Here is a 14,078-nt window from a genome sequence, read left to right as displayed (position 1 = left end):
ATGAAATGCTGTTCTCTCTCGCTCTCCTCTGGTCTCCCCCTGATTTTTCATTTTGTATGTTTCCTCTCTGTTATGGCACTCTTTTCAATGGTCAAATGTTTGCCTACCTTTTAGAATGGATTGCAGAAGCAGTTTAACAGTGCAGTCCTAAGAGCATTTTCCTGGGAGTAAACCCCACTGACTAGACTGATAGAACCCATTGAATAGTATGATTCTGAGCAGACATGCTTAGGATTGCTGTCTTAGTCCTTCCATGGGACAGAATCTGCAGCTACGGGTAGCCGCTTTTCTTGTTAGATAGCCAGTCAGGGAAATCAGTAAAGAGGCTGAACGTATTTTAACTTCAATGGCTGTAGGGAATAAACTTCATTAAGCACTTCTAGTCCTGTGTAAATCATCAGACTTGAAATGTAGTTTTGAATTGATGTGGTATTGTCTGCTGAACAGTCTTCTGAGTGTTAGTTTTGTATTTGTGCACTGGGCCTTGAGAACCCTGGTCTGTGTTGCGTATGTCTAGTTGTTGTTTAGTGCTCTTTGCCTCCTTTGATCAGATTGCTGAGTTTAATGCCTGTAGCAGAGTTTGAGAAGAATTGCTTGACCAAGGCAGATGTCTCCTGTGCAGAGTTATTCCAGCCTAAACCACCTGAAATTAGTATGCTTAGTCTGGAATGACTTTGTACAGGGCTGCACTGTTAGTCTGTTCAGAGACTGAATTTTTTCTCTGCTGCTGTCCAGTAGTTTCCAAATGTGTAAGAAGCTTGTGAGTAAATGCTTACTAAGGAGCCCAAAAAAATTCTTCATGTTTTTGGATCAATCAAGGCACCTCTTCTCTGCTAAGAAGTTTAATTTGTTATGCTAATCAGGAGGCTTCTGAGCGCTTTTTTCTGAAAATGTTTGTTAAAGCCTACTTTTATGTTCTTTATGTTTAAAAATGGCTCACTTGTTTAACAGAAATGTTCTCATATGAGCCTGTCTTCTTTCTCTCTTCTAATGTTGGTAGTTGTATCTGCTGAAGTTGTGTACAGACAAGGATTACATGACGTAAACATTTGCTACTGTGGCATATCAGTTTGTCAAAATGAGGTGCTCTTGTAGTTTGAAGGATACAAAGAGAAGTGTTGGCTTTAATTTTTGTGGGTAACTGTGCTCAGAAAGAGATGCTATTGGACTACTTCAGAACATCTAGCTGGTATAAATTCTGTTATTTTACTAAAGAGAGATCTGATCACAGCTCCTGTGTTTGTAACTAGATTACTGTATTATAGTTCAATAAAGTGACATGCAGTCCTTATTGTTTTCCTGGATCTAGTTTTTAAGGCTTGCTGTTTTGTAATCTGTGAACACCTGAAGAATATTGCAAGCTGTTAGGGAATTTCTTAGCCCAAAAGCAGAAAATACATAAATACTTGAGCAGTTTCCCAGAGGCTTATTTTTAAACTGAAAAGCTGTATTGGAGGATGCATGGGGGCCAGAAGAACTGCAGGGAAGAGGGGCTATGTAACTATTCCTCTTCTTGCTGTTTCATCTAAAGTTCCCTTTCCAAGACGTTTTTCCACCTGCAGAATTAAAGGTGTGATCTTTGTATGCTTGTGTGAATCTGGATTTTAGAACAGATAAATTAATGGAAGGAGAAGGGTTAACCTTTCTTTTTCTGTCCCTGGTTGCTTCTGGTTCCTGCCTCCAATATTGCTTTTCAGTGTCCATTCTGCCTGTTATGATCCATCTCATGAGCCCTCCTGAATTCAGAGGTGAGACTGGTGGCTACTAGAGATGTGGATTTTTCAGTGTTACATCTCCTCTGTGGACTGCCCTTTGCCTTAATGCTCACCTGTTGCCTAGGCTACTGTATTTCACATGTTAGGCCCAAACTGTTCTTTTTACCTGGCCTTTTAATTAATGGGCCGATCTTCAAAAATAGTTTGATCTCCTTCTAGCCTGCTAAATGTTTTGTGCTCTGGCTGCGGTTTTAATAGTTTATGAATTGTTAATGATTTTTATAATACCTTACGCTTTATTCTGTAAGCTGCCTTAAGCATATTCTCTGGCAAAGTTGTATAGAAATCTTCTAAATTATTTATTAAATACACAAATTATTGATTTATTAAATAAATATACAAAAATCACCATTGGGAGATTGTTCTTCTAAGTATCGTCTAGTTTGGTCCTTAATGATACTATTGCCTGTAGTTAAAGAGGCAGTTAAAGGAAGATAAAAATAATTTCCCTTGTGTTAATGTCTTTAATATAAAGCCTGATAAGTTTTTTATGAACTGCTTCCCAGTAGGGGGCAGGATCATTACAACCTTCCTACTCTGGATTCTGATGTACATATCAAGACTCTTGTTATTCAGGAATTAGCATTAATCCCATCTGTAGATAATGGTGGAGATCCTACATGTGAAATTACTTTTTTGCATGCGTACATGCTGGGAAATGTGAATTACCACTAGGTGTTATGTATGTTTGCACAAGCTATATACATAGCTTAAACTCGCTGGTAAGGTCATCACGTGTTATTTGTATGGTAACATGTGAAACAGCTGACTCACTCAGTGTTAGTTTTGGCCTCTAAACATTGTATAAAGGGAAATGTAAGTCTTCCTTATTTGCAGATTTGTTGGTGCTGCCTAAAACTGAAATGCTGTCTGCTGTATGGGTGCTACAAGTCAGGACTTCTAGTGCTGTTTGTACTACTTGCATTCATTCAGTTCTTACCTTTTTCAGAGCGCATGGCTCGAGGTCTAACAATAACTTGAACTTTAACTGAGGTTATATAATAGGAAGTTCCTGATTGCTTAGCCTGATACAGTGTTACAGACCTAAGTATAGCAATCTCAATAGCACATATATTTCTTCAAATATTGATTCATTGCTTGTTGTCCATTTTAAAGGATTTTGTCTGTTCATATCAAGTAGCACATCATGTAGAGTGTGGGTGGGTGAGAGTGGAGTTTGACGACTCTTTTTTAATTGAGACTGATCTCATGATCCATCATTCCAGAGCTTTGCAAACAGAGATTAAGAAGTCTGGAACCCACAAGAATTGACAGGGGCATCTCACGTACTCCTCTCCCACTGTTTTCTGTTTCTATTCTCTGACCAGCCTTCCAGACTCTTCCTTTTCCCTGCTTCCTTCTCTCCTTCCCACCCGCCAGCCAACCTACCTTTATCTGCCCCCCTATCTTCAGCTTTTTTTCCTTCTATTTCCCTGGCAGCCTCTCCCAGGGAAACTGGCCAAATTGTGTAATGGGGACCTGCTAGGACTTGCTGGGGGCAGCTCACTTTTCCTTCTATCTCCTCCCAACATTGTTTTTGCTTTTCCTCCTCTTGGCAGCCCCAATATCCTCACCTTTCCCTGCTTCCTTCTCTCCTTCACACCCATCCACAAAATCTTTTATCTGCTCTCCCCCCCCATCTTCAGCTGTATTTATTATTTACTTACTTCATTTATACCTTTCTCCACAGTGGGTACTCAAAGCAGCCCACATCATTCTCCTCTTGTCCATTTTATACTCACAACAGCCCTGTGAAGTAGGCTAGGCTGAGAGTGTGACTGGTCAAAAGACACCAGGCTGAGAGTGTGTGACTGGCAAAAGACAGTTCCATAGCAGAACCAGGGTCTCCCAGATCCTAGTCTGAAACTCTAACCATTCCACCATACTGACTTTTGTGTGATGGCTGCTTTTGAATAGTAGTGAGCTGCCAGACCTGGCCTCAATAAGTTCTTGCTGAAAGGCCAAAACAACCTAGAAATTGCCCTTCCCCTTCCTCCTGCCTTTTACTGACTGAGACCAAACCTTGAAGGCTGGAAATATTTTTGAGGTTGCCTAGCCTCCACAATGTCCACTGTAAAAGGCATTTGTTCCTTAAAAGTACAGGTGATGCTTCTGCTATTTTGGGGTCCCCCTGTGCTAGGCTTCAGACTTTTCTACAAACCTTCTATGCGGTTCGTAGAAAGATATGTTTTGTCTATTCACGGCTCCAGTCTCTAGATGTAAATATCCAAAGATGGATCTGTCTGTATATATGTATGGCACAAAGAGTGATCCTGACCTCTAACATTTGGACAGATTTACCTGTGTCCTGAAGTTGCATTCTTCTTCGTTTCCTCACTCCTGCTAGCAGCACCTATTGATATGGGATGGAGAAGTCTCCAACATTGTGATAACAAGAAAGAGGCAAGTTATATTAAATGTGGGAACTAGACATTTTAAGGAAGTGATCCCCACCATGGTATTTGTGGGTGCCATGGAGTCCATCATCATGTTTCTTGGTACCTACTCTCTTCATCCCCAAAGCAAAGAGCCAGTCCTGACATTCCTACATCTCAGCTGTAGGTGCTTCAGAAGAGGCCAGGAGGCATTGTCTTTGTGTCGTCAAGGTGTTCCCCCCCAGGCTCAATAAAGTTCGTAACATCTACTGTGGCTCTGATTAACAAAAGGTCTGAAATCAGTCCCTTCAGTATCCATGTTGTTTTTCTACTTGGCTCTTCCTTGAAATTTTAGTAAAGAGATGCTGACATCTGTCTAAAAACTCTGTGGTGAATTCATTTGCTTCAGTTCTTATCAGTCAAAAATCCAAAACCAGTAGGTGCACATTTTCTGTTGGCCAATTTTTCTTCGTTCTTTCCCAAGCATTTAATTCTTAAAACAAATAATTAGCAGTGTTTTCCTTTCTTGTCACAAAATGTGACAGATATATGTGCAAACCGTGACTGTTTCCAGATACTTCTGTCTTGGCAAAACTGATATGGAGATTTGGCTAATTTTGGACAATGGAGTTGTCTCCTAAAGAACTGATTTTTATCAGTGTGCAAATGGGCAGTGGGGGAATAAAACCACTGTATGGGACTAGAATGATACAGTTTTGGAGTACGACTTGAAACTCTAATGTCCATGTTTGGCGTCTGTTTGCTGTAGGTTTCTCTTCCTGGTTGGTAGTACAATTAGATTTATAGTTCTTGTAAGATTTATTCCATAAATTACATTCCATCAGCAGTGACATCTGCCAAAACAGTAATTGAGTAAGAAGCCAGACTGAATAACGTAATAAGCTCAGGAAGGTACATTGCTGAAACACTGATTAAATTGGAGGACCAATTCAATTACTGGTATATATTGGATGTTTGTTTAGAGTCTTTTATATTTAAAAAAAAACCAAAACTTTTCTTAAGGCCATATTGTTAATTAAACATGAAATCACCCTTTGGTGCTGTGATGGGGAAGTAACATTATGCATGGATATAATAACTGAAGGGGAAGACTAACTCCTACGACATCGATAAAATCTTTATCCTAATGCCAACATCATATTTGTATGGCCAGCATGTTAAGAACTTGTGAGCTCTGAAGCACTTTAGTCTTACTTAAAATCAAATAGATAATTAAAATCTTTGATGAGGAGTTAACTTCTTTGCAGTGTTGAGCTTTCAGCTTTCTAGCTTGTTTCACTTGCTCAGATTAAATCTTTCTGTTTATGGCCTTTCTGGTACCCTGTTCCATCTGGTTGTATAGTGCTGCTTTTTGTGCCATAGCTCACGTAAATGATTTCTCCTACCCAGGTGTTTGAAGAGGCATCTTTATGGTTCTTGTTTTTTTTTTTTTTAAACTTTCCCCAAAGGGGAAAATTTTTTAGTTTTTTTTAAAGATTACACAAAACAAAAAAAAGAGCAATACATTTTTAAAATATCTAGACATTGTCTCGCTCACGTCTTTAGATACATAGTTCCCTTTTCCTCCTTGTTTAACTTTATATTCCACCACAAATATCATTAATCAAAATTCTATTCCCAGTATATAGTTCATTTTTCTATATCCTATCTGCTATATTTCATTTTATCTATACTACACTATTATTAGTTTTATAATAATAAAAATAGGAAGGGAAAGAAGCAGGTGTTTCAACAGTTTAACAGTTCTAATTTGGGCACATATTTCTTGTATAATGACAGTTCGGTCCCTTTACGATATTCCTTCACCTGTTTAGCTTTCAAAATCCCATATACTTGCATATTTAAGCATGGTATTTTATATTTTTCTTAGCTTTACAGTGCCAATATGTTTTCACCTTACTCTATGTAAATCCATCTTTTCTCTCACAATAACAAATCATTACATCTTCCCTAGGTAATCAGCCCATTACTATTATTTTTTCTCTGCAAAGCCCACTCTAAAAATCAAACTGTCCTATAATTTTTTCCCCTCAACCTTTAGTTAGAGCATTACAGATATCCCAAACCTGTTGTTTCAAATAGACCAACCATTACTTATAACTTTCACTAATCAATTGTATCAATAAAAATAGTCAATATTTATAACTACAGATTATATTCTTAGTCAATCATTTTTCAAATGTCCTGTGAATCTGGGGAAAAGATGACAAATAGGCGGGGCGAAGGGGAAGTAGAGCAGGCAGCCAGTGTGGTGTAGTGGTTAAAGTTTGGACTAGGATCTGGGAAACGTAGGTTCGAGTCTCCAATCTGCCTTGGAAGCCTTCTGGGTGACCTTGGACCAGCCACACACTCTCAGCCTCACCTACCTCACAAGGCTGTTGTGAGGATAAAACAGAGGAGAGGAGACCGATGTAGGCTGCTTTGGGGTCCCCATTGTGGAGAAAGGCAGGATATAAATAAAGCAAATTAAATGCCTCTGCATATTCCATGGTGAGGGCTGGAATTAATCTTCTCAGGTCGCTTGAGTGTATGCAGAATTGATGATGACTCCTAGGAACTGAAACTACTGTTCCATCCTTGCCTGCGGTTATCCTGTTGTTCTGCACATACATTTTGTAAAATAAGCTTGAACAAACTGCATTTGACATGAGGCCAGTTTTGTGGTACGCAGCAAAATAGCTGTGAGAAACAGCAACACTGTAAGGTCATAGTTATTGATTTCTAGAGGTTACATAAATACTGTCTTGGTTAGTCTGTGGAGGCTAGGAGGGTGCACAGGCACAGTGTTTATGTTAATGACACTTTTAATAAGTTTTAGAGGGTTTATATTTTTAGATTATTCTCCCTTTACTACACTAGCTTTTGCTTTAGTAGTTCGGAACTGGATAATGGCAGCTACGTTGAACATGCTTTGGGCTATGTACAACGTTCACAAAACTTTAATCACAGTCGGGACATTTCCTAGAAAAAGACTTGCAGGAGCTCATTAGCATGACTCATTAGCATAACTTATTTGCATATGCCACACACACCCCTGACATCACTGGAAGTGTGTCAGAAGGCAACACCCACCGCTCAGGCTCCACTGGACTGTTTTGGATTGCTAGCTATTGGGGGGGAATGCAGATCTGTCCTCACAGAGGAGGGAGAGCTTGTACCTGAATAAAACTTGGTCTTAAAGGTGCCACTGGACTGTTTTGCAAGGGGGGGGGCTCTGCAACTTACCTGGCTGCTTCTTGCTCTGAGGGCTGCTTGAACCAGGAGGCGGGGCTCCTGTGTGCTCCTGCAGGAAATGACCCCTGATCACTGTACTCTTACTTAGTTGTTTGTGGCTGGTGTAAGGGCTTTACTTCAGACCGTAATGTGAAGTTTCTATTGCAGATGAATTTCTAGGAAGAGTCCCTTCTTCCGTACATGTGGCTGTCGATTAGTCTCCTAACGGGGCTGCTGTGCCTGGCCAGAATTTACATAGAATGTCTGTGTAAAATACCTTTCTTATTCATGGGAGGCTTGTTTTACAGCGAAAATATTTTTTTTCTCAAGCTGTCTTGAAATGAGTGGGTGTTGCACAAGAATGCAACTTGCTCTCAAGTAGCTCTCTCTTACTCCCCTGGTAGGTTTATACGGGAGAAGTTCCCTGTGAGTCATCTATAAGACAAAGGTTTCCCTTGCTCAAAAGCTAGTCGAATCCGACTTTAGGGGACAGTGCTCATCTCAGTTTCCAAGCTGAAGACTCAGCTTTGTCCAAAGATGTTTCCGTGGTCATGCAGCCAGCATGACTAAACGCCAAGGCGCACGGAACACTGTTACCTTCCCACCGAAGCAGCACCTATTTATCTACTTGCAATTTCTTGCTTTTGAACTGCTAGGTTGGCAGGAGCTGGGGCCAGAGATGGGAACTCACTCTGACATGCGGCACTCGGGTCTCGAACTGCCGAGCTACAGACCTTCTGGTCTGCAGCTCAGCGTCTTAACCTCTGACCCACCACGGCCCCTATAAGCAAGTGTTAAAAAAGTGTGAGTCTGTGGACATGTCTGTAGATAAAGTAGGATTTGGGAGGGGAATTATTTTTTGCTTCCCATGACACGGTGTTAAAAGCCAATAACATATTCCTTGAGTAAAGATGTTTATGTTATAATGGGCTATGAGATCAGTGCTCTTTCAGATGTTTTTAGATTTACTAGATTGCTATGATGTTCAGGATGTTGAAATCCTTCAGATGGGTTTCAGCAATGCTGTGGTGATTTCCAGGCAGGTAATGTTGCTCAGTTTGGTGTGATGTTACATTAGGATTTTGTTAATCTTTGCAAAGCCTGATGCTGAAAACGCCATCATGATTGGTATGCAGGCATTGTGTGTGCTGCTGTGTGGTTGAGAAACGTGAACTGTATTACAGACAGTCCTGGAGAAGTTAAACTTACGTCAACAACTTATCATTGCTAAATCGTCATGATAAAGTTGTTGAAATGCTGGCAAAATGCTATCATTTTCTCAGCACCTATTGGTGGTTCCCGGCCCCAAGGACATCAAGCTGGCTGCAACCAGGGCCAGGGCTTTTTCGGCGGCGGCTCCTGTCTGGTGGAATGAGCTCCCAGAGCAGGTTTGGGCCCTGCGGGACCTGGCGCAGTTCCACAGAGCCTGCAAGACGGAGCTCTTCCGCCAGGCCTTTGCATAGGAGCCGCCGCTGTCACTGTACCACCACCGAGTTGCCATCTTCAACGGTGGATTAGATCTGGAGGTGAGCCGGCCCTGGGCAGACGCCTAGTTGACCGAAGAATGTATGTTGTCAGGTTAGGTTGACAAATTGGAACCCATCTTGGATTAAGAAAAGTTAACATCAAGAGCACTGCACTTTATTTAATGATTGTTTTATACTGTTTAATGATTGTTTTTATGTTGTTTTAACTGTTGTTGTGGCAATTGCCTCTGTTGTTAGCCGCCCTGAGCCCATTGGGGAGGGTGGGGTATAAATCTAATAAATAAATAAATAAAATAAATGAGAAGTGTACTGTGCCCTCATTGCTTATGTTGCTAGAGTGAACAAAACCATCCCAATAGATGTCTGGCTAATGAGATACATGTTTCAATGCATATCTCTTGGGGGGCAGTTTTCTGCACCTCTTTTTCTAACACAGATAAATTTAACTTCCAGCTATCATCTGCATATTTGTTTATGGAAGTTTCCAACTCACCAGGGAGTACTCTTTCACAGCCAGGTGGTGGTGCATATGGGACATTGCCCAAAATGGTAATGACCATATGAAGGGGATATTTTGGTTATTTCATGTTTTTATGGTGGAAGGGATGAAAAAGAAAGATAGCCTATAAAGATAAGGTAGTATGTCACTAGATAGATCCAGGTAGTCAGCCGTGTTGGTCTGTATTTGAAAATGTGTGCTTTGCACACGAAAGCTCATACCTTGCCACTTGACTCTAAATTTGTAGTATGTCACTGTTAAGCATTTTTGGCCTTTTGTCATTGTGACTCCTTCTGGTAAGCCAAATATGAAAAATTCTTATTTATTTACTGTACTTATAGTGCACCTTTCTCACTTAGACTCAACGCAGATTACACAGGGTATGTTAATAACAGTTCCTCTGGTGTCTAGTAAGCACAGTATTGGTTGATACAGTCAATATGAGGAGACTTTTAGTGACATGTACTAGGCCTAGGATTACCGAAATTTAAATAGTCATAGCACATTAGGCATGATACAAAGTGTGAATATAACAAAGAAAAGTGGTATTATATCAGTAGACAGCAATGCAACGATAGCATACATGCAGCAAACGTCCTGTACATAGTAGTATAATTCAGTTCCTTTCCCTTTATTAGGCATCTTCCTGTTCTGTTATAGTGTAGCCCAGTTGCATTTACAGAAAAGCTCTTCTGAATAATCCATTTTGTATAGTTTGCAGCATGACAGGAACATGGGAGTCCTTCTGACCTCCTCAGGCAGGCCATTCTACAAGGTGGGGCCATACCACGGATTTCACATGTGTGGAAGAGAGGTTTAATCTCTATGGCTTTCTGTGGAATTTGGTGTTCCAGACTAATTTGGGAAAGTATCAGCAAGAGAGAGTCTTGTATGCAAACTTCCACTGCAGCTAGTAGCCAGAAATGAAACATTTTGGTATTACCTGAGCCAAACTTTGCGTACTGCTGGTAGAATAGTAATGTCTAGACAGAGTATATAGATGAACTAACTCTGAGTCCTACACAAATCTTATTGTCATATTTCCCTCACATCTCTCTCTCTCTGTCTCAGGAGACATCTCTCAATTGCTGGATTGCTCTCTTGAGCTTTTGTTGGGGGAAATAAACTGGGAGGATTCCTGCAATGTTCTTGAGAAATCTGTTTGTTCTACATGAATGATCACGTCCAGTCCTATGTTATAAATGGTGATGGAACTGCAAATTAATGAGGGTTGGGGGGAAGAGTCCAATTTGCTTAAAAGCTTTGGGTAGCTGTTTAAAGCTGTAAACTGTCACAGTGGCCCAGAATTTACTGAAGTGCTTTTAATTAAGCAAATTGTCCTGAACACTTTGTGATGAGAAAAGTCTTGATGTGAATTGGACCTTCACCACCACCTTTTTACAACAGTGGTGTCGGGCATGCTTGGAATGTAATAATGGGAGGCTGCAAAGTGGCTTGCTACTGAAATGTGGAAATTCTTCACCAAGCCATTTGAAAAGCCCCAGTCTAGGCTTTGTGCAGTGGTAAAAATCCCACAGGTAGGCCCACTGCATTGTGGTTCTTTTCACGTGGCTACTGTGCCTCTGCTCACATTATTCTTCCCTAAGTGTTGAGATTTAATTTCTCATCTTTTCTTTGCCACTTCTTTGCTAATATATCAGAAAGTATGGGGGGGGGGGCAGACCAGGCAGAGTCCATATTCAATTGTTTTCCACAGACAACTTTCTTAAAATGTATCTGGCTAGAGAATACCAAGCAGTAGGATCAAGCAGCTTGTTCCAGGCTAAATTTCCTGCTTGTGTATGTCTGCTGTTCATATCTGCTGTTCCGCAGGAGTCTTGCTCTAGCCTCTCAAAGAAACTAATGTGTACTGTGACAAGAAATGTGCCGAGGTGCTAATGGGGGGGGGGGAACCCTGTCCATATAATTTACCATTTTGAGGCTATTAATGGGAATGTCAGGGATATGACAATGCTGTAAGGTACATTACAGTTTTACGCTCACTTACTGGTTATGCTAGTGTTGCCTGTTGAGCAACTGTGAGTGGTTGCGCAATGGTGTGGTAGGCAGCTTTTTAACCCTTAACAGCACAGCTGTGTGCAGAATTATTTTCACTGTGTGCAGAATTATTACCACTGAAACCACAAATGGTGTAACTCTGGTGTAACTTTGCTTAGGATTGCACTGCTTCTGTGCTTTTTCCTTCTTAAGTCAGTACAAGGGCAGGTATCACCTAGACTGTGGCTTGGTTTTCAGAGGCAGAGAGTTTTAAATGACTTGTTCTTGAAATCAGCAAGGGAAATCCTTCTCTGCTGTTATTGCTGAGCATCTCTGAAGTTTATAATGTGGTACAACATTACATTTTGATGGGTGTGTGGAGACAGCCTTTGAGTGTGTTAACTTTTATCTATTGGGATATGTATTAAAGGTTGTTTCAGATCCCTGGAAGCTAGCCTAGAACATTTCTCATCAGTCTGGTTTCTTTCCGCTTCTAATGTCTGTGTAAAGATGTTCGGAGACTTCTCCAGAATTTCAGTGCGAGGTGCCATCAGTTTGCTGACACACAGCTTTGTTTTTCATTCTGTAGCCATTCAAGATCAGCGGTCTCCCTTCTGTATGGTGGCCACAATAAGGTGGATGAGCACTAATATATTATAAGGTGGATGAGGACTAATATATTATAACTGAATCCAGATGAGCTGGATACAGGCAACAGTGGTTGGAAGGTTTTGGCGATGTGGGTGGGGGGGAGAACACCTGGGATTTCATCCTCTTGCCTTCCTTGAAGTAGTGAGTCTGTAGTCTGGGGATATCTTGTGCCTAGTTGTACTTATGGCTACTTAGATGGAAATATGATCAGGTGTTTCTTCCATCATCTCTATGCTACTTAGTTATTTTTCATGGTGACCAATATCTTGTCAACTGTTATCCACATTTTTGTAACCTCAATGATTGGTTTCTGGAATGTAGTACACATGGAGGATGCCCTTGTAAACGTTGGCCATTTCAATTAGTGCAGAATATAGCACTCTTTAAAAGGACCAGTAGATAAGATTCCAAACAACTTTTTAAAAACAATAGTCCGTTAGCTTCCTGTTCCGAAGCTCTTAACAGCTTGGTTGTCACCTACCTGATTGAGCACTTCTCCCCATATGAGCCTACCAGTTCTTTAAAGTCCTTGCTTACAGTCTCTTCCATCCATGGTGTGAGATGGGTTTGGGTGCTCTTCAATCTTTTTTTTTTTTTTTTGGCCAGCTGCCTTGTACTGAACCCATAGGATTTTCAAGGCAAGAGAGTTCTCTCTCTGAGGTGGAGGACATCTCTATGGGTTATTCCCTCCGTGCCTTTAGGGAGGCAGGAAATAGTTTTTTCCCCTTCCTGTTCCTGCCTTGTTAGGGAGCGGCAGCAATCCTTGTTAGGCTTCAGCTGTGGTCTCTTTTGTTTCCCCTTTCCTTCCATTTCTTGCTAGTCTACCTTGCTATTTTTTCTCCTTTTTTCTCCTTTTTTCATTCCTCTCTGCTCCTTTCCTTATTTCTGCTCTGGTTGGAGCGAAGTTACAAGGGGTCCACTGACCCGAAGAGAGGAATCGCGGCTGCCACAATGGCAGCAAAGGAGGTTCCCGAGGAGTTCTCCTCAGGTGAAGAGGGACATGCGCTCGATGTGGCGGTGACAGCGCACGACGTTCCCGGGGCCGATCTGCCTTCACGGTTTGATCGCATTCCCCTGACGACAGTGGCTGGTCCGCCGGCGGCACAGTGCGCCCAGAAGCACCGCCAGCAACCTGAAGATGAAGAGCCCACCATTTCTGTGGTGTGCTTGCGGGCTGGCGGCGGCCATTTTGAGGACACAGCTTCAAGCCTGTGTGAACTCCAAGGAGCTTCTAGAGCAGCCACAGGGGCTGAAGGTGGGCGGCTATGCCTCTCCCTGACTCCCTTACAACAGCAGGAAGCTTCTGCATCCGGCGCACAGTGGGGTAAGTCCCCTGACCAAGGGAATTTTCTCCAGCCTGTTGACCTTATGGGCATCATCCAGCAAACTGTTCAACAGGAAATTGCCCAGCTCCGGCCCACTACTCCTGCTCATCCTGAGATTCCCTCTCCAAGTATTTCACCCTCTGGCTGGCCAACTAAGGCAGCTAACAAGGCTCTTGCCCCCCCTCCCTGACTCCCTTACAACAGCAGGAAGCGTCTGCATCCGGCGCACAGTGGGGTAAGTCCCCTGACCAAGGGAATTTTCTCCAGCCTGTTGACCTTATGGGCATCATCCAGCAAACTGTTCAACAGGAAATTGCCCAGCTCCGGCCCACTACTCCTGCTCATCCTGAGATTCCCTCTCCAAGTATTTCACCCTCTGGCTGGCCAACTAAGGCAGCTAAAAAGGCTCTTCCCCCCCCCCGCTATCCCTAGAAGCCCAGTTGAGGAACCTTGGAGGGAGGAAGTTGAATCCACTGCATCATCCCTTGGGGACAGGGAGGGGGGTTAATTTTTATCAGATGAGGAGGAAGGAAAGTTGAAACTTTCAAAGCAGTCCAGTCGTTTCTTTTAAGGCTGAGGACTATCAGTACTTTTTGAATAAGGCCATTAAAGCCCTTGAGCTGCGTGATGTGCCACCTTCAGAGTACCAGAAGGCGGCTAGAGCAAAATTTAAGTCCAGAATTACAAAGACAGAGTATGTTCTGTACTAAGGATGAGTCAACCCTAAACTAGCC

At 42.0% G+C, this 14,078-nt stretch overlaps 1 protein-coding gene across 2 annotated transcripts in view; it reads left to right on the top strand.

Moving 5' to 3' along the window:
• ACSS2 (acyl-CoA synthetase short-chain family member 2) overlaps positions 1 to 14,078 on the top strand; it is a 78,492-nt gene that overhangs the window by 7,799 nt on the left and 56,615 nt on the right. The window lies entirely within an intron of this gene.

Source organism: Gekko japonicus, unplaced genomic scaffold, assembly GCF_001447785.1.
Source record: "Gekko japonicus isolate JY-2015 unplaced genomic scaffold, Gekko_japonicus_V1.1 scaffold2, whole genome shotgun sequence".
Lineage (NCBI taxonomy): Eukaryota > Metazoa > Chordata > Lepidosauria > Squamata > Gekkonidae > Gekko > Gekko japonicus.
The sequence above is the reverse complement of the archived record's forward strand: the minus strand, read 5'-3'. Positions and strand labels throughout refer to the sequence as shown.